This window comes from Palaemon carinicauda, chromosome 42, assembly GCF_036898095.1.
Source record: "Palaemon carinicauda isolate YSFRI2023 chromosome 42, ASM3689809v2, whole genome shotgun sequence".
Lineage (NCBI taxonomy): Eukaryota > Metazoa > Arthropoda > Malacostraca > Decapoda > Palaemonidae > Palaemon > Palaemon carinicauda.
The window spans coordinates 25176359-25199860 of NC_090766.1; the positions used below are offsets into that span (position 1 = coordinate 25176359).

At 44.5% G+C, this 23502-nt stretch overlaps 1 protein-coding gene across 13 annotated transcripts in view; it reads right to left on the reverse strand.

Annotated features, from left to right (window-relative positions):
• The window catches only part of LOC137632938 (uncharacterized), a 183803-nt gene that overhangs the window by 88764 nt on the left and 71537 nt on the right, over positions 1-23502 (reverse strand). The window contains exon 1 of one of the 13 annotated variants that reach the window (XM_068365050.1): positions 7314-7422. The exons of the other annotated variants lie outside the window; for them this stretch is intronic. The gene's annotated coding sequence lies outside the window, so the exon portion shown is untranslated. Of the gene's footprint in view, positions 1-7313; positions 7423-23502 lie in introns of those variants that run through there. 13 annotated transcript variants of the gene reach the window in all.

The following is a 23502-nucleotide window of genomic DNA, read 5'->3' on the forward strand; positions in this document are numbered from 1 at the left end:
GAAGTTCTCTAACTCGTTTGGCCGAAGCCAAAGCTAGTAGGAACACCGTCTTCAAAGTTAGGTGGCAATCTGAAGCCTGTCGTAATGGTTCATAGAGAGGTCTCTTAAGAGACCTGAGAACTCGAACCACGTTCTATGGAGGTCTCACTTCCGACTGAGGGCAGGTAAGTTCGTAACTTCGTTTGAGTAGGGAAAGTTCCAGCGAAGAAGAAATGTCCATTCCTAGACTTAAGGCTGAGCGATAGCCTTTCACCGCCGAGACTGAAAGCCGCATTTCTTCCCGCAAATACACGAGAAACTCCGATATTGTTGGAATAGTGGCATCGAGTGGAGAGATACCCCTTCCACGACACCAACCACAGAAGACTTTCCACTTTGCCTGGTAGACAGATGCAGATGACTTTCGCAGATGTCCAGACATCCTGATCGCAACTTGCTGCGAAAATCCTCTCTCAGCGAGGAGATGCTGGATAGTCTCGAGGCGTGAAGTCGCAGCAAAGCTACGGCTTTGTGGAAGATGTTGGCATGTGGTTGTCTGAGTAGATTGTCGCGGAGGGAGTTCTCTAGGAAGTTCCGTTAGGAGTTGCAGAAGGTCCGGAAACCATTCCGTGTGATGCCATAGCGGAGCAACGAGGGTCATTGAAAGATTGACAGATATTCTGGTTTTGTTGAGCACCCTCTTAATCAGACAGAATGGGGAAAAGGCGTAAACGTCCATGTTGTCCCACCGTTGTTGAAAGGCATCTTGCCAGAGCGCCTTGGGATCCCGGACTGGGGAGCAGTACAGCGGAAGCTTGAAGTTCAGAGCTGTTGCGAACAGATCCACAGTCGGGGAACCCCACAAAGTCAGGACTTTGTTGGCTACTAGATGATCCAAAGACCACTCGGTACTCACTATCTGAGACGCTCAGCTCAGATTGTCGGCGAGCACATTCCTCTTGCCTGGAATGAAATGTGCCGATAGTGGAATTGAGTGGACTTCGGTCCATCTCAGTATCTCTACTGCAAGATGGGATAGCTACTTCGAAAAGGTACCTCCTTGCTTGTTGATGTAAGCCACTACTGTGGTGTTGTCGCTCATCACCACCACAGAGTGACCCGCCAGGTATTGTTGGAACTGTTGAGGGGCCAAGAAAACGGCCTTCATCTCTAGAAGATTTATATGGAGGCACTTTTCTGATTCTGACCACAGGCCTGAGGTCGTGTGGTGCAGTACGTGGGCCCCCAGCCCCACCCTTTCTTTGAGGCGTCCGAAAACAGCATCAAATCCGGGGGGAGGACGAGAAGATCCACTCCTTTTCGTAGGTTGTCGTCTGTCACCCACCACTGGAGGTCCGTCCGTTCCGCAGGTCCCATAGGGATCAAGACGTCCGGGGAATCGTAAACTTGATTCCACCGAGACTTGAGTCGCCACTGGAGGGATCTCATCCTGAGGCAACCGTTGAGAACTAGACGAGCCAAAGATGAAAGGTGACCGAGGAGACGTAACCACGATTGGGCTGGAAGTTCTTCTCGTCTGAGAAAAGGTCTTGCGACCTTCCTCAGCCTTGCTATCCTGTCGTCTGATGGGAAGGCTTTGTGGAGATTGGTGTCTATAATCATGCCTGGGTATACCAGTCTTTGAGTGGGAAGCAGAGAGGACTTCTCAAGATTTACCATAATCCCCAGATCCTGGCAAAGTCCCAGAAGTTTGTCTCGGTGTTGAAGAAGGGATGACACCGAGTCTGCTAGGATCAGCCAGTCGTCCAGATAACGGAGGAGACGGATGCCGATCCTGTGTGCCCACGATGATATTAGGGTGAACACTCTGGTGAAAACCTGTGGTGCTGTGGAGACCGAAACACAGCACCTTGAGCTGGTACTCCTTGTTGTCTAGGCTGAACCTTAAGTACTTCCTTGAAGACGGATGGACTGGGATCTGGAAGTACGCGTCCTTCAGATCCAGTGTACACATGAAGTCTTGTGGTCTCACTGCTAGTCTGACTGTATCTGCGGTCTCCATGCTGAACGGAGTTTGTTTGACAAACTTGTTCAGAGCCGAGAGGTCGATGACTGGTCTCCAGCCTCCAGACGCCTTCTTTACAAGAAAGAGTCGACTGAAGAAGCCTGGGGACCTGTCGAGGACCTCTTGGAGAGCACCCTTCTTCAACAGGGTCTGGACTTCTGCCCAAAGGGCTTGCCTCCTTGCTGATCTCATGGCAAGGGAGCTCAATGACACTGGATTCGTCGTCAGGGGAGGTAGAGATGTTGTGAACGGGACGCGATATCCCTGACTGATTACAGAAATCGTCCAGGAATCGCCCCCGAGTTGCTGCCACCTGTCTGCGCAACTTTGTAGGCATCCCCCCACTAGTGGACATGCAGGGGGACTGCCAATCCTAGCGTTTGCGGCCTCGGCTGCTCCCTCTAGGATTTTTACCTCCCCTGGAGAACTTTTTGCCTTTCTTGTCCTTGACAAGAAAGGGCTCAGACACCACTGCCTTCGCTGCCGTTGCTGGTTTCGTGGTCTTGGTAGGACGGGACTGCTGGGGTGCTGGAGGCTTATAGGGCTTGGATGTCAAAGCCCTATGCAGGAGGGAGTCTTGATGGGACTTCCTCCACCTCTCAGCAGCATGTTCCACGTCTTTAGGCTCAAACAGATTTGTTCCTTCCAAGAAAGAATGCCTGAGCGTGTTTATCTCGGTGCTAGGGACCTTCTGATGGAACCTCTCAGCCACCGCATCCCGACGTTTCAGGATGGTGTTCACCCACAAGTTTGAAACTTGGTTGGCCAGAAACTCGATCGTGCAAGTGCCTGAGAGGAGGAACGTCTCCATAGCTTTCCTGGTACGTTCCTTGGAGAAATCCTCCGAACGTAACAGGATACCTAAGGTCCCTAACCAGATATCCAGCCACGAAGTGGCTTGCATAGCACGCAACCTTCTCCTGATTAAGTATCTCAGTTGGCAAGAAAGAGACCTGCCAGTTGGAGAGTCTCACAAGAGGGACTCCCCTGGTAAGCTCTTCCAAAGAAAGGTCAAGCGGAAGAACAAAACAAGGCTCCTCCAAGATCTCGAAGTACCTCCTCTGCTGTACGCGAGGATGTGAGAGAAGCTTGTTGCCGGCACTGGAGCAGTCGAAGGAGGCTAGCTAAGAGAGCTGTACCGCGATCTTGTCCCTGGTACTCTTAACCCCCTGAGACCAGGGCAGAGCCGCACTGGCCTTAGAAGGTTTTTGAGTTCCAAATACTCGGTCCAAGACCGTGTCTTTGCCCTCTCGAGGGGGAATCTCTGGGTCAGCAAACCCATTGAGAGTCCTCATAAGAGTCAGAACCTGCCAAAATGCATGTTCTGACTCCTGTAGTTCTCCTCTGGATGTCGGACTTGCAGCGAAGTCTCCTGTCCCCAAAGGCTCTTCTTGGGGAGAATCGCGGACGTTCTCCGAGTGACTAGCCAGCTCCGTCCTAAGTCTCGTCGAGGATTTTGGCAATGTCTTCGAGTCCTTCGACTCCCTCCTGGGAGGGATGCAGGACTCCAACAAAGACGGAGGCAAGTTCTTCTCCGCCCCTACCCGGGAAGACTTTTCAACGCGAGGTGGGGTTTCACTCATTGGTGCGATGGGGGAACGTCTCACCTCACGTGACTCCCCTGAGGACGGGAAATCCTCGTCCGACAGGGAGGGAGAAAAAGTCTGGGGGGAGATAACTTGCCTCGAGGGCTTACGAGGAAACAGATTAGTTCTTGGAGAAGTCACCGCGTCTGAAGCTCCTCTTTTTCTCTTCAGAGGGGTAGACGCAGCCAAGGATTTGTGGCCCAATTCAGAGAGAACAGGCTTGAAAGCCTGTGCAACCACTCTGATTAGTGCTCCAAACCATGGCTGTTGGCTGACAGCTGCGCTGTCAGACACTACCTCTGGAGGGACAGGAATCGACAGATCCCTGGGAGGAGTTTCCATAGGGGGCTTCGCCTGAAAAGAAAAAGAAGAAGAAATGTTCCTGGACCTTCTTTCTGGAAGCTTCCCTTCCATCGCCAGGCGCGCTGTTCTGCGCTTGCGGGGAGGGGAATGTGGGGATGGCAACCTTGCCGTGCGTTGTCCTGCAGCCTCGCGCGCGGGATGGTGTTGGCGCTCGCGTGGGGGAGGGTGTTGGCGCTCGCGTGGGGGAGCGTGTTGGCGCTCGCGTGGGGGAGCGTGTTGGCGCTCGCGTGGGGGAGGGTGTTGGCGCTCGCGTGGGGGAGCGTGTTGGCGCTCGCGTGGGGGAGCGTGTTGGCGCTCGCGTGGGGGAGCGTGTTGGCGCTCGCGTGGGGGAGCGTGTTGGCGCTCGCGTGGGGGAGCGTGTTGGCGCTCGCGTGGGGGAGCGTGTTGGCGCTCGCGTGGGGGAGCGTGTTGGCGCTCGCGTGGGGGAGCGTGTTGGCGCTCGCGTGGGGGAGCGTGTTGGCACTCGCGCGATGGGGAATACCTGGGGTCGCGCGCGTGCAGGGGACTGCTGATATGCATGCGTGCGTGCGCGCGCAGGCGAGTGATGGCGCGTAGAAGCATGCGCGGGAGACACAGGAGAGTGCGCAGGATCAGGATGATGGACCCGTGGGCGTGCGGGCGAGAGATCGCGCGCCCCAGAAGATGTTGTAGGGCGCACGCGCGAGCGCGCAGTTAGTACCTGTGTACAATGGCGCGCATCTTGCGGGCGCACGTCAGGCTGGCGGTGCATAGCTGTTGGAGGGGATGGGCGTGGCCGGACGCGCGTATCCTCGTAGACGCGAGCAGGTGAACGTGAGCGATTGCGCGCTGGCGAGGGATGGCGCGCAAGAGATACCAAGCGGCGCGTTGGCGAGCGCTATAGTGTAGGTGAAGTCCTTGACTTCCCTACAGCCCCTGGATCCGAGGATCGTGGGTGAGCAGGAGATGGCAGTACGTGGGCGCTGGCGCGCGGGAGAGTACTAATGTGCAGGAGATCGTTGGCTCGTTGGAGAGCGCTAGCGTGTTGGCGAGGGCTGACGCGTAGGAGAGCGCTGGCACACAGGGCGTTGGCGCGCAGGGCGTTGGCGTGCAGCAGGTTGATGGCGCGCTATCTTAGGTACAGCCTTGCGTACAGGAGACCGCGGGCGCGCATGATCCTCATGGCGTGTACGGGACGTCTTTGTTGCCCCGTAGGGACCGGTGCCTGACTATCATGATAGACAGGGTGCGTTGGCGCGTAAAGCGCATCAACTGCCAGGAACGGCGACGGCAGGTCAGCAGGTCTGTCGGGTGGAAGGTCGGCGTGCCCTTTGAAAGGACGACCTACCACCGAAGGGGATCGCGAACGATCCGCAGAGACGTCCAGGACCGTAGCAGGAACAGTCGGTGATCGCTGACGAGGCTCCACTGCGGCGGACTGCAACGACGATGACGAACCGAAGAGGCGCCTCCTCACCGATTTTTAAGGTGAAGGAAGGCCTCTCCGGCGAAGGGGAAGGTGAGCCTTGCGACGTATGCACCCTCTGGGGGCCGTAGGATCGGCAAGCTGACCTTCAGCAGTCCTCCGAAGAGGAGTCTCTATAAGTGAACTCCCCCGAGGGATAGAATCACCGGCAGGAGAGACTGTTGGACTTAGTTTCTCCCTCGTAGGTTGAGTAGGAATGGGAGAAACTAAGCCTTCAGCTACTGCGGGATGAGAAGAGGCAGAGGTATTAGGAGATACAGCATTGGATACCTCTGACACCACAACGTCAACAATTGACAGAGGATCAACCTCTGCCAAAGTCGGCGATTGCTTGACAGCGGCACCCAATCAGATGATGTCAAGAAGAGCTTCCTTGGAGGGCAAACCCTCGAGCCCCAAGGAAGACCAAAGCTGAAATAAATTGGATAAAGATAAATCGTCCCCCAGGGGGAGAGGTAGAGCTGCCTCGCTAGGGTAGGCAACACCATCTCTCGAACCCCGAGTTTGGGAAACAGAACCACGGTCTACGCTACCACTCGCCGGTCTCTCGAAAGAGACCAATCGAGCGGGAGCTTCGGAGGAGGTTTGGGCAATGGAAGATGAGTCCCTGGGATTTTCTCCTTTCAAAGAAACCTTCGAAGGAGAAATATCCCGCCTGGACTTCTTACGTCGCCGAGAAAACCTCTCCCACTGGGAGGTAGACCACTCCCTACACTCATCACACTTATTACCACTATAACATCGTTGACCTCTACAGTAAGGGCAAAGGGTGTGAGGGTCTGTCTCGACCGCCGACATGAATGTTCCGCAGGGGCGGTCGGGTAATCCATGACAGGTGCGCATGATCGCAGAGGCCAACTTCACACTCAAACCTGAGAAAGAAAAAGCAGAAAAACATTAATGGCTGTCAAGAGCGAGGCGAGGATGAGAGAGGACACGTCCGTCTACCATCCGAGCTGAGAGCAAAGTGAGCTCAAGCACAGGTGTGTGTGTGTGGGGGGGGGGGGGGGGTAGCAAGCTACCCTCCCCTACCCCCGCTAACTAGCAATGGGGTAGTAAACCCTCGTTAAAATTCTAATGGCTCGTCATTTCAGCTACGCCGAAAGTAATACCCCCCTATTAAATAGCTAAGGTTTGTATGTCAGTTAAGGAACAGAGAGAATTTCAATTTCCTTATGATGAAAAGATGATGAAGTCAGAATTTTTAAAGGTAAGGCTATGACAATCATGAGGCAGGCAAAGGATTGGGTCCTTTCTGCCCTACATGGCAGGTGTGTCCGCTGTCCAAGCGGCTTCGCGGATTTATATAGGGAAAGTGACCGGTGGCCTCTTTAGGTATTAAACCTCCTTGGAAGATAAAGCGAAAGTTTCTAAGGACTTATTTGAACATACACTGTTTAGAAAATGTTGGGAATGCTAGTAAATTTTACAACATGCCTATGTGTGAAAAACTTGGTAATGCGTTAATGATTAGTTGTGGGCATTGCAATAATATATTATCCAAATTGAACTGCCTTTAGTTATTGGAATTAAAAATTATAAAAGTTTGTGAAACTAAAATAAATAAGATATAAATCTATATAAATGTGAATATTTTAAAATAATTTTTTAATTCAAGTTTTTTTTTCCTAACACCCCACTGTATTACATGCATCCATCAATGCCTTACTTCAGTGATGCTGGAATCCTAGTTAACCGACCAGTATCGAATGAGATAGATTCCAACATTCTGAACCTCTTGGATCAAGACACCAATCAAATTTCTTAGTTGTTTATAAACACAATTCAAAGAACTCTCAACTGTATTATGTATACAGTATTTTCAAGAAAAAAAGAGAATTCATTTCCAAATATATATATATGTACAGTATGTATGTACATATGTATGTCAATGATAAAAACACCTATAACTTACCTTAATACCAAAATATCCTAGATGTTGCTTCCAAATCAGACAAATTTGTGGCAAAATGCTTATCAAACTACAAAGCTGAGTACTGAACACATAACAGCAAAACTATAATCTGTGAAAAAACACTTACAGAATCATATAAATGGCGTAAAAACATATCACAAAACAACGGAAAGAACAAAACGCAAACCCTTCATGCAAAATTTCTTTCTACTATGCAAAATAAAGGCAAAACAAAAACAGAACAGCACTGATTACAAAGAAAAAATCAAAATTTTCTAAAGTAATTTGTATTTTTCCTAACTACAAACTCGAGCCCTTTAAGAGTTGTAGGACTTCAGCGAAGTTGGGATGGGTATTAACCCTTTTACCCCCAAAGGACGTACTGGTACGTTTCACAAAACTCATCCCTTTACCCCCATGGACGTACCGGTACGTCCTTGCAAAAAAATGCTATAAAATTTTTTTTTTCATATTTTTGATAATTTTTTGAGAATATTCAGGCATTTTCCAAGAGAATGAGACCAACCTGACCTCCCTATGACAAAAATTAAGGCTGTAAGAGCAATTTAAAAAAAATATACTGCAAAATGTGCTGGGGAAAAAATAACCCCTTGGGGGTTAAGGATTGGAAATTTCCAAAGAGCCTAGGGGTAAAAGGGTTAAGAATTTAATAAAGTACTTATAACTACCAGCAGGTGGTGATAAAGCACTGCCCACCAGGCAATCAGCTAGATGCTCACTTTTGACATTAACCCTGGGGACTTGCAGGGGTTAGAGGCAGGAAGCGTAACAACTCAGGGGACTCAGCTTTTTATACAGTAAGAAAAATACAGAGTACAGTACTTAATAAAAATCTGGGATTGTTATTACATGAATACAAACCATCGTCCTATATCGATTGATTGATTTGGAGTTTTCTGGCATCCTCCTTTAATATGAGACTCGTCCTTAAAGGTTTAAAAGCCGCTCATGAACGGTAGAGGCTAGGGATAGTGATATAGCTCCATCAAGCAGGACAATGCCCTAGAGAATGACCAAACGGTATACAGTATACATATGATCAGCGCCCAAGTCACCTCTCCACCCAAGCTAGGACAAAGGAGGGCCAAGCAATGGCTGCTTATGACTCAGCAGATAGATCTATAGGCTCCCCCAAACTCCCCCTTTCCTTAGCTCAAAAGGATGGTGAAGTTGCAGCGACCACAGGAACTAACGAGTTTGAGCGGAACTTGAACCCCAGTCTGGCAACCAGGCAAGGAACCTACCACCAGGCCACCACAACAAAGAAGTCCCTAAGAAATAAAATCTGGCAGGTTTAACTTCCCCGATTGATACCAGGGCACCTGGTCCTTTACAGGAGCAAAGGTAAAGGTTCCTGCCAACCTCCTAATGCTCTATTATTATTATTATTATTAAATGCTAAGCTACAACCCTAGTTGGAAAAGCAGGATGCTATAAGCCCAGGGGCCCCAACAGGGAAAATAGCCCAGTAAGGAAAGGAAAAAAGGAAAAATAAAATATTCTAAGATCAATAAAAACATTGAAATAAATATTTCCTACATAAACTATAAAAACTTTAACAAAACAAGAGGAAGAGAAACTAGATACAACAGTGTGCCCGACTGTACCCTCAAGCAAGGAAATGTCACGGCCATTATAGTGCGCTCATATCAAGTGTAAATGGTAGTTGGTCAAGTGAGAACCTATATGCTTGTGTAAGATATGTTGTCCGAATGTATATCACTCTCATCTGGGAGGATGGAAGAGATACTCCTTAACAATTCTTATAAAAAAAGGGTGCCTGGTTATAAAGTTCACCTGTATCTAATGTCCAGTTCAACCCATGGTACGAAAAGTATTGGCAAAGTGGGCAACTGCATCAGATCACTGGTCTATACAGGAAGCCGCCTAGAAGTTAGCGATGGAAGGTTTCCATGGCACCAGCCTGAATAGCTGAGAATAGTGTGGCCTCAATCTCTCTAGAGGCAACCCTGCTGTCAACATAGAAGATATGATCAAAAAGGGCGCACATAATCCTCTGTTGAGAGTGTGCGAGAGGCAGGATTTTGGTCAACAAGCTAAAGCATAGTGATTCCCAGGCAAGCAGCTCTGAGAATTCACTCTGTCCAAGGCTAAGTGAGCAAATTCCAACTACGGCAACTTTAGTGAGGTCTGATTCTTAGAAGGCACCAAAAATAAAATGATCACTCAATCTTGGGATTCTTTGCCTCAAATGGCACTGGATTGTTATCCGGAGCCATTGGGACATTGCATATAGGTGGAGCAGCCATGAAAAGGGGAAAAAAATGGCTGAGCCCTTTATCCTGATTGACATTAAGTTTATTATGCTTGGTACAAGATTGAGCACCGATAACGGGAGCGTAAGCCATTGTAACGCCTACCAAGACACACTCCCAGTCTTGGTTGGTTCTCGGTTCCACATACTGTAGTCTCTCTCACCCAAAACCAGGGAGATATCAGGCGGAGTCTTTGGCGACTCGTCAATCATTCTTCCTGGAATTTTTTGATGATTTCATCTTAAAAGCAGCTACATCTGAAGAATCAAGGCAGCTACATCTGAAAAATCTATCGTAGAAAAGGCAGAGGAGGAGGAGGAACGTACATGCTTCTTCTTGCCAGCCTTCTTCAAGTTCTTAAAAATACATGAGGATTCTCCAATAGAGGAAGAGACCACAGGGAAATCTTCAAAAGCAGCAGCAACAACACCAGCAGGTGCCATACCCTTCAGTGCTTCCAAGAAAGAAGCAGGAGTTGAGAAGACACTGCAAGGGCAACAAAAAAAATTACTTCCATATGCCGATGAAGTACCAGCAAAGTCCATAAGAAAACCAACTGCTTTAGCTTCAAGTTGTCATAGTCACTGAAGAGCCACACATACCAAGGGGAAAACTGAGAACAAGTTATAGGCACCTCTAAAAAAGTATCAATGATGCCAAGATTAATGGCATGTTTACACAAACCTGTCACAAAATTACTGTACAGCTTATCTGAAATATAACTACATAGCCATGTAGTTTCCATTTAATTCATCAATGTTTACCTGAACACAACAGCCTGTCTGCTCACTTACTGATTATCTATAAAGAGAAAGTAAAAAGATTAAAACAGTTATAATTTGAGAGGCTGCAAGAGTACGTATGCACTACTAGCAAAAGAACTCAAAAGTTAGTATGTTATCTAGCAGACTAACAGGTAGGCCAGGCTTCCCCACCACCTGCAGGTTGTTAAAATTTTAACAGCTTTTCTAGCTTTTTAACAGCTTTTCTAGGTTTGTATTCATGTAGGAATATACTATACTGTATCTAACAATGTTGGAAGACTTATTATGTACCTTTCCATTTAACGCTGAAGCATCCTAAACTGTTCATAACCATATACCCACTGTACTGAAACAATGGAAAGTGCTCATAAAGATTAGAAAAAAAAGGAAGTAATTCACAAATTTTTTTTTAAAGTACTTTAATATGTATTTTTCGTAACTATACAAACCTGAGTCCTTTAATTGGTATATACTTTCAGTAAAGTTTGACATGGGAGTTGAAACTCTAACAACTTAGAACCACCGCCCACCCAACAGGCCACTGAGCTCCTAATTTGACCTTAAACCTTGGACTTGTGAGGTGGTTGATGCAGGAAGTATAATTTTAAGGACTAAGTTTTGATAGGAAAAATACATATTACTTCAAAAATTTGTGATTTCTACTTCAATATGGGACCTACCCTTAGTGGGAGGAAGTCTCTATAACCATCTGGTTGGTTTACTTTCCTTGGATATACCAAAGCTGTTTGGTCCTGTATAGGAGCAAAAGAAGGGATTCCTGTCAACCTCCTAACAACCAGTACATGCGGATGAAGCACATGTTAGGCTAAGTCACTACCAGGGATTGGTAAACAATCAAGGAAGAACCTATAACCATGGCGGAAATGTTGTCATTATCATTATCATTATTATTATTATTATTGTTATTATTATTATTATTATTATTATCATTATTATTATCACCTGCAAAGCTACAACCCTAGTTGGAAAAGCAGGATGCTTTAGGCCCAAGGGCCCCAACAGGGAAAATAGCTCGGTGAGGAAAGAAAATAAGGAGATAAACTACAAGAGAATTTTAAGAACAATAACGTCAAAATAAACCTTTCATATACAGGTAGTGTATAAACTATAAAAACTTAAAAATAACAAGAGAAAGAGAAATACAATAGAATAGTGTGCCTGATTGTACCCTCAAAGAAGAGATCATGGATGCATTCATATGTACATCCTCTCCCTTTTTCTGGGGGGATGGGATAGATTATACTTCTAAACAAACTTCTTGCTAAGACATTGCCTGTTCAGGTGGCTCACCTGTATGTGGTTTGATCCAGCAAATAACAGAGTGACTGCTCCACCCCAAGGAAAAGAACTAAATTGAAGTTAAAAAGGCCAGTTGATTTTACCTCTCATTCCAGACTCACACAATTTCAAGGTAATTTGGATATTTTGTGCCTATTCTAATCTAAGTTGTTTAACCCTTTTACCCCCAAAGGACGTACTGGTATGTTTCACAAAACACATCCCTTTACCCCCATGGATATACCGGTATGTCCCTGCAAAAAAATGCTATTTACAATTATTTTTTTATTTTTTTGATATTTTTTTGAGAAAATTCAGGCATTTTCCAAGAGAATGAGACCAACCTGACCTCTCTATGACAAAAATTAAGGCTGTTAGAGCAATTTGAAAAATATGTTATTTTCATTAGTAAAATAAATTTTTGAATATACTTACCCGATAATCATGTAGCTGTCAACTCCGTTGCCCGACAGAATTCTATGGAGGGATACGCCAGCTATCACAATACTAGAAGGGGGTGTACTTACCAGCGCCACCTGTGGCCAGGTACTCAAGTACTTCTTGTTGACACCTCCTCAATTATTCCTCGGTCCCACTGGTTCTCTATGGGGAGGAAGGGAGGGTCAATTAAATCATGATTATCGGGTAAGTATATTCAAAAATTTATTTTACTAATGAAAATAACATTTTTCAATATTAAACTTACCCGATAATCATGTAGCTGATTCACACCCAGGGGGGTGGGTGAAAACCAGTGTACAAGATTAAAGGATAGCTAAGTATCCCATATTTCATATAACAGTTATCTCAAATAACAATGAAATAATAAGTACCTGGTAAGGAAGTCGAATTGAACCGTTACTCTGTCTCTTTTTTAAGTTCGTCTTCCTTACTGAGCGCAGCGTTCCTCTTGGAGGCTGAATCAACCCAAAGGTGCTAAAGTATACAGGGCTGCAACCCATACTAAAGGACCTCATCACAACCTTTAACCTCGGCGCTTCTCAAGAAAGAATTGACCACCCGCCAAATCAACAAGGATGTGGAAGGCTTCTTAGCCGACCGAACAACCCATAAAAAGTATTCAAGAGAAAGGTTAAAAAGTTATGGAATTATGGGAATGTAGTGGCTGAGCCCTCGCCTACTACTGCATTCGTTGCTACGAATGGACCCAGGGTGTAGCAGTACTCGTAAAGAGACTGGACATTTTTGAGATAGAATGATGCGAACACTGACTTGCTTCTCCAATAGGTTGCATCCATAACACTCTGCAGAGAACGGTTTTGTTTGAAGGCCACTGAAGTAGCCACAGCTCTCACTTCATGTGTCCTTACCTTCAGCAAAGCAAGGTCTTCTTCCTTCAGATGAGAATTTGCTTCTCTAATCAGAAGCCTGATGTAGTAAGAAACTGAGTTCTTAGACATTGGTAGAGAAGGCTTCTTGATAGCACACCATAAGGCTTCTGATTGTCCTCGTAATGGTTTTGACCTTCTTAGATAGTACTTAAGAGCTCTAACAGGGCAAAGTACTCTCTCTAGTTCGTTCCCCACCATGTTGGACAGGCTTGGGATCTCGAACGACTTAGGGTAAGGACGGGAAGGAAGCTCGTTTTAGCCAAAAAGACCGAGCCGCAAGGAACATGTAGCCGTTTCAGATGTGAAACCTATGTTCCTGCTGAAGGCGTGGATCTCACTTACTCTTTTACCTGTTGCTAAGCACACGAGGAAAAGAGTTTCTAATGTGAGGTCCTTAAAAGAGGCTGATTGGAACGGTTCAAATCCTGATGACATTAGGAACCTTAGGACCACGTCTAGATTCCAGCCTGGAGTGGACAACCGACGTTCCTTTGAGGTCTCAACAGACCTAAGGAGGTCCTGTAGATCTTTGTTGGAGGAAAGACCCAAGCCTCTGTGGCGGAAAACCGCTGCCAACGTACTTCTGTAACCCTTGATCGTAGGAGCTGATAGGGATTTTACGTTCCTTAGATGTAACAGGAAGTCAGCAATCTGGGTTACAGTGGTACTGGTTGAGGAAAACTGCATTGGCCTTGCACCAGCTTCGGAAGACTTCCCATTAAGACTGATAGACTCTGAGAGTGGATGTCGTCCTTGCTCTGGCAATCGTTCTGGCTGCCTCCTTCGAAAAGCCTCTAGTTCTTGAGAGACTTTCGATAGTCTGAAGGCAGTCAGACGAAGAGCGTGGAGGTTTGGGTGTACCTTCTTTACGTGAGGTTGACGCAGAAGGTCCACTCTAGGAGGAAGAGTCCTGGGAACGTCGACCAGTCATTGCAGTACCTCGGTGAACCCTTCTCTCGCGGGTCAGAGGGGAGCAACCAACGTCAACCGTGTCCCTTTGTGAGAGGCGAACTTCTGAAGTACCCTGTTGACAATCTTGAACGGCGGGAATGCATACAGGTTGAGATGGGACCAATCCAGCAGAAAGGCATCCACGCGAACTGCTGCTGGGTCTGGAATCGGAGAACAATACAAGAGGAGCTTCTTGGTCATCGAGGTAGCGAATAGAACTATGGTTGGCTGACCCCACAGGGCCCAAAGTCTGCTGTAAACATTCTTGTGAAGGGTCCACTCTGTGGGGAAGGCCTGACCCTTACGGCTGAGGCGATCTGCCATGACATTCATATCGCCCTGAATGAGCCTCGTTACCAGCGTGAGCTTTCGATCTATGACCAAATGAGGAGGTCCCTTGCGAACTTGAACAACTTCCTCGAATGAGTCCCTCTCTGCTTGGAGATGTAAGCCAAGGCTGTGGTGTAGTCGGAGTTCACCTCCACCACCTTGTTAAGCTGGAGGGACTTGAAGTTTATCAAGGCCAGATGAACTGCCAACAACTCCTTGCAATAGATGTGAAGTGTCCTTTGCTCCTGATTCCATGTTCCCGAGCATTCCTGTCCGTCCAGTGTCGCACCCCAGCCCGTGTCCGATGCGTCCGAGAAGAGACGGTGGTCGGGGGTCTGAACAGCCAAAGGTAGACCTTCCTTGAGAAGAATGCTGTTCTTCCACCACGTTAGAGTAGACCTCATCTCTTCGGAAACAGGAACTGAGCCCGTCTCTAGCGTCAAGTCCTTTATCCAGTGAGCAGCTAGATGATACTGAAGGGGGCGGAGGTGAAGTCTCCCTAACTCGATGAACAGGGCCAGCGATGAAAGTGTCCCTGTTAGACTCATCCCCTGCCTGACTAAGCATCGGTTCCTTCTCAGCATGCTCTGGATGCATTCTAGGGCTTGGAAGATCCTTGGGGCCGACGGACAAGTCCGAAAAGCTCGACTCTGAAGATCCATACCCAAGGAAACAATGGTCTGGGATGGAACGAGCTGAGACTCCTCAAAATTGACCAGGAGGCCCAGTTCCTTGGTCAGATCCATAGTCCATTTGAAAATCTCCAGACAGCGACGACTTGTGGGAGCTCTTAAAAGCCAGTCGTCTGACGGAGCCGGACACAAGATCATGATACTGCTGCACAGTCTGTAAACTGTCAATCATGGGCAAGCGAGGAAGTACAGTGACAACCCGAATCTGTCTAGACTATCTGGGTCGTACAGACAACTCCTTAACGGGTTGCTGAGGTTGCCGCACTGCGTCACAACAAGTCCCTTCTGTTGGTTGTTGAACGTCTTCCCCGTGACACATTGACTCCGTAAACAAAAAATCCTCTAACAAGGACTAAGCTTGGACTGCATGTCATGCAACACAGCTCAAGGTCTATGGGAGCAGGTGTGGTAACAGACGGGATTAGCGGCTGAAGTGGAACCATTACCTTCCCTGTAAGCATGTAATGCTTAAATAAAAGTCCATAAGAGGTTATGCAGCTAAAGGCTCCCTCCAAATGACAGAGTCCTCAAGGGAATATCAGAAGGAGGGAGAAAAGAACTTTCTCATCTACAGGGACCTTATCCTAGAAAAGCTAAGTTCTCTGAGTGAGGGTTCACTGGTGCAAAAGCAGCAGACTAGAAGGCAACGTTATGAAACTGCTTGACAGTCTAGTGAGTTGGCAACAACCCAAGATATGTTGAGAAGCATGCGGTAAGGTATGCAGAGCATGATGAATGCAGAGTATGCTGTATGCAGAGCATGCTGTATGTAGAGCATGTTGTATGCAGAGCATGCTGAATGCAGAGCATGCTGTATGCAGAGCATGTTGTATGCAGAGCATGCTGAATGCAGAGCATGCTGAATGCTGAGCATGTAGTAAGCAGAGCCTGCTGTAAGGAAAGCAGAGCGTGTGCATGGCGTTTAACATTCTTAGAAATTCCATGACCAGTGCTAGAGTGCTTTATGCATGCTTGCATGGGGTTTAAAAATCAACATAATGTTTACCTTACATTCATAACTCATGATTCATATTTTTGCCATGGTTTGAAAATGGAGGTAAGGTATGCTGAACAGCAGAGTCAGAACGAGCTGGAACAACAACAGTGGAAGGTGCAGAAAGTTCCTGTTCCTGTGGAATGAGTGGAGCGTGAAGAGACCGAGGTTGCGCAGAACAAGGTAAAGTTCCCGCAAGCAGAGGTGTCTGAGGTGCAGGAACAGGGTGCACGGGTTGAGCTCGGTGCAGCAGCTGAGGAGACTGACTCACAGGTGGAAGAGGTTGTACCTCCACCGAGAGTTGCACCACCGGTGGAGCAGCCAGGGGAGGAGGAGGAAGAGTGGAGTAATCCTCCTGATCCCAAACCGAAGGTTGCCTTAAAGAAGGCTGAGGCTGAACAACACTGGGAACAGCGAACACAGAAAGAGGTTCAACATCGTACGCCTGGCAGAAGGTGCTGCGACTGGGTGCAGCGAGTGCAGGCGGGTTGAGCACAGGCTGAACGGGTGCAGGTGGAGGTGCAACACTCTCAGCCCGACATTCACGCAACAGGTCCGAAAGCTGTGCTTGCATGGACTGTAGTAGAGTCCACAACATCGTACGCCTGGCAGATGGTGCTGCGACTGGGTGCAGCGAGTGCAGGCGGGTGCAGCACAGGCTGAACGGGTGCAGCCGGTTGGTGCACCACCGGTGCAGGCGGGTGCAGCACAGGCTGAACGGGTGCAGCCGGTTGGTGCACCACCGGTGCAGGCGGGTGCAGCACAGGTTGAACGGGTGCAGGCGGTTGGTGCACCACCGGTGCAGGAGGAGGAGGAGGTGCAACACTCTCAGCACGACACTCACGCATCAGGTCCGAAAGCTGTGCTGCATGGACTGTAGTAGAGTCCACAACATCGTACGCCTGGCAGGTGGTACTGCGATCAGGCGGAGCGAGCATAGGCGGGGGGGAGTGTAGGCGCACTCTCAACCCGACAAAATGATGACTGAGGAGAGTCAGAGCTAACCCAATGACTGCATCCGGGTTGTTGAACTTTACTTCGTACGTCTGGCATAGGTCTGGACTTTACGTTTAAGAGGTCTAGAGACCTGAGACCAGCGTTACTCTGCCTTTATTTTCTCCTCTAAATCTCTTCTGCAGACGAGCAAAATAAGGGCTCAATCGTCTGCGGGTGGGAGTGACGGTCTCGGTAAGACACGCCCACAACCACCGAGGATACTTCTGTGCGCCGATCAAGGCCTGCCGAACCCTTTTGCCCTTCGACATTGCTTCTCCCCTGGGCTTGGGAGCTTGCAAGAGGTCCCGGACTGGGAGGACGACTGGCGCGCACAAAAGTACCCTCACGCATAACACTGACATCAATCACTTATCACTTTGATTTCTGTTTGCACTTATTTCACTGAACTCGAAACTTTAAGTGGTTTGTACCTGAAACACGCAATTCTATCCTTCTCAAAAGTTAATAATTGCGAAAACAGAATTACAATGTAACAGAAAAATCTAATGAAAGAAAATTCAGTGGCTGGAAAGAGACTAAACACTAGATCACTCTAGAAACGTTTAGTTTCTTCCCCTAAAGAGACTAGGGATAAGAGCAAAACGATAACGACGTTACTCGTACGCCTGGCAGGCTTGAGGGAAACGTTTATCCTCTTTCTCCCTCCGTCTCTATCTCTCTCTCTCTCTCTCTCTCTCTCTCTCTCTCTTGACTTAGAACCTGAGAGAAGAGCCCAATCATATATATCGTTAAAACATATTATTGTTAAAGGAAAAAACTGAAATATTTCCCAAAAAGAAAAGTTCCTTATTAGAATCAACATTAAGTTAAGAAAGAATGAACAAAACGCTAGACACGGTTACTCTTACTGCAATGTGAAACCGTGAACATTCTTTCTCTATCGTAACGATAGAGTGCAAGTTGAAACGTTCTGAACGTCAACAACTGCCGAGACAAACAAAACGTTAGTTCAACTTTGAAAAAGTACGAGACTATCAAAGAAATTCTTTCAAAGACCTTAAAATAGCATAATATGTTAACAGGTAAAACCGAAATGACGGACTCACGATAATTAACTTCGGTACCAAGAAAAGACCGCCTACTATTAGGAAGGTCGAATATAAACAAATATAAAAATTAATTTTAATAAGTTTATAATAAAAGGAAGTTAATCGAAGAGGCCTATAAGAGGCGGAGAGATATAAAATAAATCTATAACTTTTGTTAAGCAAAATTAAGAAAGAGAGTCTATACTCTCTTAGACACCAACACTTTCGTCTAAGGGAAGGGTCGGCCATTGAAAGGTGAACGAGAGTTCATACTCTCTTCGTCACCAAAATTAATCAAATTAATTCCAAAAGCTAACTAAGCTAAAATAGAAGTTTCCAGTAAAGCGACAGCCGAAATCAAAGAGAAATACTTCACCAAAGTCGTGAAAATACTCCAAGAACATAAGCGTATCCCAGAACGTCTTGCCGGAAGCACGACAGAGGAATAATTGAGGAGGTGTCAACAAGAAGTACTTGAGTACCTGGCCACAGGTGGCGCTGGTAAGTACACCCCCTTCTAGTATTGTGATAGCTGGCGTATCCCTCCATAGAATTCTGTCGGGCAACGGAGTTGACAGCTACATGATTATCGGGTAAGTTTAATATTGAAAAATACAGTATAGTGCAAAATGTGCTTGAATGAAAAATAACCCCTGGGGGTTAAGGGTTGGAAATTTCCAAATAGCCTGGGGGTAGAAGGGTTAAAAAGGCCAGTTGATTTTACCTCTCATTCCAGACTCACACATTTTTAAGGTAATTTGGATATTTTGTACCTATTTTAATCTAAGTCGTTTAATAGAAATATGAATTCAGCAAAGCTAGAATGACCATCAAAACTTAGACAAGTACAGTAGCTATAACTACAGGCAGGAGGTGAAGAAGCCCAGCCTACCAATCAGTCTGCTAGACACTTACTTTTGACCTTAGACCAGGATTACAGGGTGGCTGAGGAGGGAAGTGTAACTTAAAGGACTCAAGAGCTTTGTATATCTAAGGAAAAAAATACAAATTACTTTCAAACTATGAATCTGTTCCCAAACAAATACAAACTGTCTTTTTATAGGTGACTCATCCTTTGAGGGAGGAAGTTCCTATGAACTACAATATAGCTTATTTAACTGCCTATGGAAATGTTAGAGCCTCTGGTCCTGTATAGAATGATAATGATGACTCCTGTAAACCTCTGAATGGTCTAAGTATGCTAATGTCACAGGCATTAGGTTAGGTCCATATTACGTGTAAATGGTAATCAGGATCTAGCGTAAATGGATTCTTAGTGTAAAAAAAGTATTGTGGAGTTATGACTTCTATAATAGGTAGTAGGTTGGCCAGGGCACCACGCATATGTTGAGATACTACCGCTGGAGTGTTATGGGGTCCTTTGACTGGCCAGACAGTAGTACATTAGTTACCTCTCTCTGGCTACAGTTCATTTTCCCTTTGCTTACATATACACCAATAGTCTGGTCTATTCTTTATAGATTCTCCTCTGTCCTGTTACACCTGATAACACTGAGATTACCAAACAATTCTTCTTCTCTCAAGGGGGTAACTACTGAACTGCAATTGTTCAGAGACTACTTTCCTCTTAGTAAAGGTAGAAGAAACTCTTTAGTTATGGTAAGCAGCTCTTCTAGGAGGACGACACTCAAAAATCAAACCCTTGTTCTCTAGTCTTGGGTAGTGCCATAGCCTCTGTACCATGGTCTTCCACTGTATTGAATTAGAGTTCTCTTGCTTGAGGGTACACTCAGGCATACTATCCTATCTTATTTCTCTTCCTCTTGTTTTGTTAAAGTTTTCATAGTTTAAATGGGAAATATTTATTCTAATGTTGTTATTGTTCTTTTTTTCCTTGTTTCCCTTCCTCACCGGGCTATTTTCCCTGTTGGAGACCCTGGGCTAATAGAATCCTGCTTTTCCAAGTAGGGTTGCAGCTTAGCAAGCAATAAACAATAATATGAGCAGGCACATTATTAGAAGCAGGTATTCAACAACCTAACATATCTATGTAATCAACCAGCTAATGGAAAAATCAACAATGACAAACCACTATGTATGGCATTTATAGAAAGCTATTGATTCTATCAAAACTTCAGCAGTAATGAAAGCCCTTCAAAGACAAGGAACAGAGATTGCAAAAGAATCAGGGGAAGAGAAGACGATGGATTGACAAGCTAAGAAAATGTGTGGGTCTAGACTGGCATACAGAGGCCATAAACAGATGCAAGTGGAAGGGCATGTCTAAAACCTTTATTCTAGATGACTAGTAACAGATGATGATGATATGTCATGTGTGTGTGTGTATATATATATATATATATATATATATATATATATATATATATATATATATATATATATATATATATATATATATATATATATATATACACACACACATATATATATATATGTATATGTATATATATAGGCCTATATATATATATATATATATATATATATATATATATATATATATATATATATATATATATACAGTATATATATATACATATATTACATAGATATATATATATATATATATATATATATATATATATATATATATATATATATATATATATATATATATATAGGCTATATATATATATATATATATATATATATATATATATATATATATATATATATATATATATATATATATAGATATATATATATATATATATATATATATATATATATATATATATATATATATAAACACACTCACAGAAATATGACTTCAGTGCATTTTCTTGCTTTTTTGTATAAATATGCAGTCTCAGCAAAAAGAAGGAATTTAGTACTTTATTTTTCATATCAGGACATGAAGAATATATTATAGCTTTCACTAATCTTTCTTATAGACTCTTCTTCTTCTTCTTCTTCTTCTTCTTCTTCTTCTTATTATTATTATTATTATTATTATTATTACTTGCTAAGCTACAACCCTAGTTGGAAAAGCAGGATGATAAAAGCCCAAGGGATCCAACAGGGAAAATACCTCAATGAGTAAAGGAAATAACGAAATAAAAACTTCAATGAAGTTTAATAACAATAACAAAATTAAAATAAATCTTTCATATATACACTATAAAAAATTTCAAAATAAGAGGAAGAGAAATAAGATAAAATAGTGAGCTCGAGTGTACCCTCAAGACCATGGTACAGAGGCTATGGTACTATCCAAGACTATTATTATTATTATTATTATTATTTGCTAAGCTACAACCCTAGCTGGAAAAGCAAAATGCTATAAGCCCAGGGGCCCCAACAGGGAAAATAGCCCAGTAAGGAAAGGAAAGAAGGAAAAATAAAATATTTTAAGAAGAGTAACATTAAAATAAATATTTCCTATATAAACTATGAAAACTTTAACAAAACAAGAGGAAGAGAAATTAAATAGAATAGTGTGCCTGATTGTACCCTCAAGCAAGAGAACTCTAACCCAAGACAGTGGAAGACCATGGTACAGAGGCTATGGCACTACCCAAGACTAGAGAACAATGGTTTGATTTTGGAGTGTCCTTCTCGTAGAAGAGCTGCTTACCATAGATGAAGAATCTCTTCTATCCTTACTAAGAGTAAAGTAGCCACAGAACAAATACAGTGCAGTAGTTAACCCCTTGAGCGAAGAAGAATTGTTTGGTAATTTGAGTGTTGTCAGATGCATGAGAAAAGAGGAGAATGTGTAATGAATACGCCAGACTATTCTATTTATGTGTCGGCAAAGATGAAAGGAGCCGTAACCAGAGAGAGGGATCCAGCGTAGTCCTGCCTGGCCAGTTAAAGGACCCAATAACTCTCTAACAACAGTATCTCAACGGGTGGATGGTGCCTTGGCCAACCTAATACTTATATAGACAAATTTGTATTCATTCATTTTTTCATCATTGAAGGAAAACTAAACGGTTTTTTATGTTAAATGATTTTGGTCCAGTTACTGCCTGATTGGTAACGTCTCTGCCTGGTATTTGCCATTAGGGGGTTCGAGTCCCGCTCAGACTCGTTAGTGCCATTAGTGTCTGCAACCTTACCATCCTTGTGAGCTGAGGCTGGGGGGTTTGGGGGAGCCTATAGGTCTATCTGCTGAGTCATCAGCAGCCACTGCCTGGCCCTCCCTGGTCCTAGCTTGGGTGGAGAGGAGGCTTGGGCACTGATCATAGAATATATGGTCGGTCTCTAGGGCAATGTCACTGTCCCTTACTTCTGTAATTCATGAGCGACCTTTAAACTGCTGATTGTTTTGTCAGCAATGTTCATACTGTACGTGACTAACAATGAATGTTTTTATTTTATATACAATACCCAACAATATCTATTCAAACTGCTTGTTTCTGCACAATCAATAACCTTAACAGTTGACAAATTGACGAGGTCGTCAAAATCAACCTCTATACCAGTGGTTCCCAACCTATTTCTTGTCATTTCCCCCCTGCACCCAGTGCAACCCTTCAGATTTCCCCCCTTCATGTGTATGAGGGAAATAGTTGAAACACACTGTGACGACTTACTAATTTATTTTTCCATTATACAAATATACTGATAAACAAATAGTTACAGATAAAAATGGATAGAGAGCGGTTAGTATCAACTAACCGCATACCCATAGAGCTATGAGGTTAGTTGTTACTAACCGCTCTCTATCCATTTTACTCTGTAACTATTTGTTTATCAGTATATGGAGAGCGGCTAGTAGCAAAATAAAGACTTTTGTTTATTCTTCTACTTCAAAATTTAATTAGTGAGAAGGTTAAGGCTGTTTCTTGTGCACCAGTGTATCAATATCAGGGCTAGCTTTGTCACCTGATATTTTTTTTTAGTTAGTAGGTAGTGTAATTATTTCCCCCCTGGAAGCTTCAAATTTCCCCCCAGGGGAAAATTTCCCCCAGGTTCGGAACCACTGCTCTATACTATTATTTCTCGGCCGCTTGTCAACTGTTTTTTGTTTGAATATTTAAGGAAATTGGCAACCGATTTAAGTATCATAACTCGCCATAGTTCTTAAGTTGATGATGCTGAAATTCTTAAGGAGGAACTTATGGTCTTTGCTGAAATAAATCCCTTAGCAAATCAAAATATTGTCGTAGTTAACAATATGGCTCCGTTTGGAATGGTTTCAATTGTCGATTTCCCTGTAAGCCTGATTTCGCTGAACACGCAGATTGTCTCTTCAACGTGAGTAATAGCTTGCACATGACGAAATTCCTTTTACTGGATGCCTACTTGACATATCAAACCATTAGTCTATCATTTATATGTCATGCTGTTGTTAGTAAGTTTTTATTATACCCTTCAAATTCAACTAAGTAATGTAGTGCAGAATATTGAAAAACTATCAATTTCTTCATGTGCTCAATTTTGTAGATATTATACACACACACACTTTGTATATATATATATATATATATATATATATATATATATATATATATATATATATATATATATATATATAT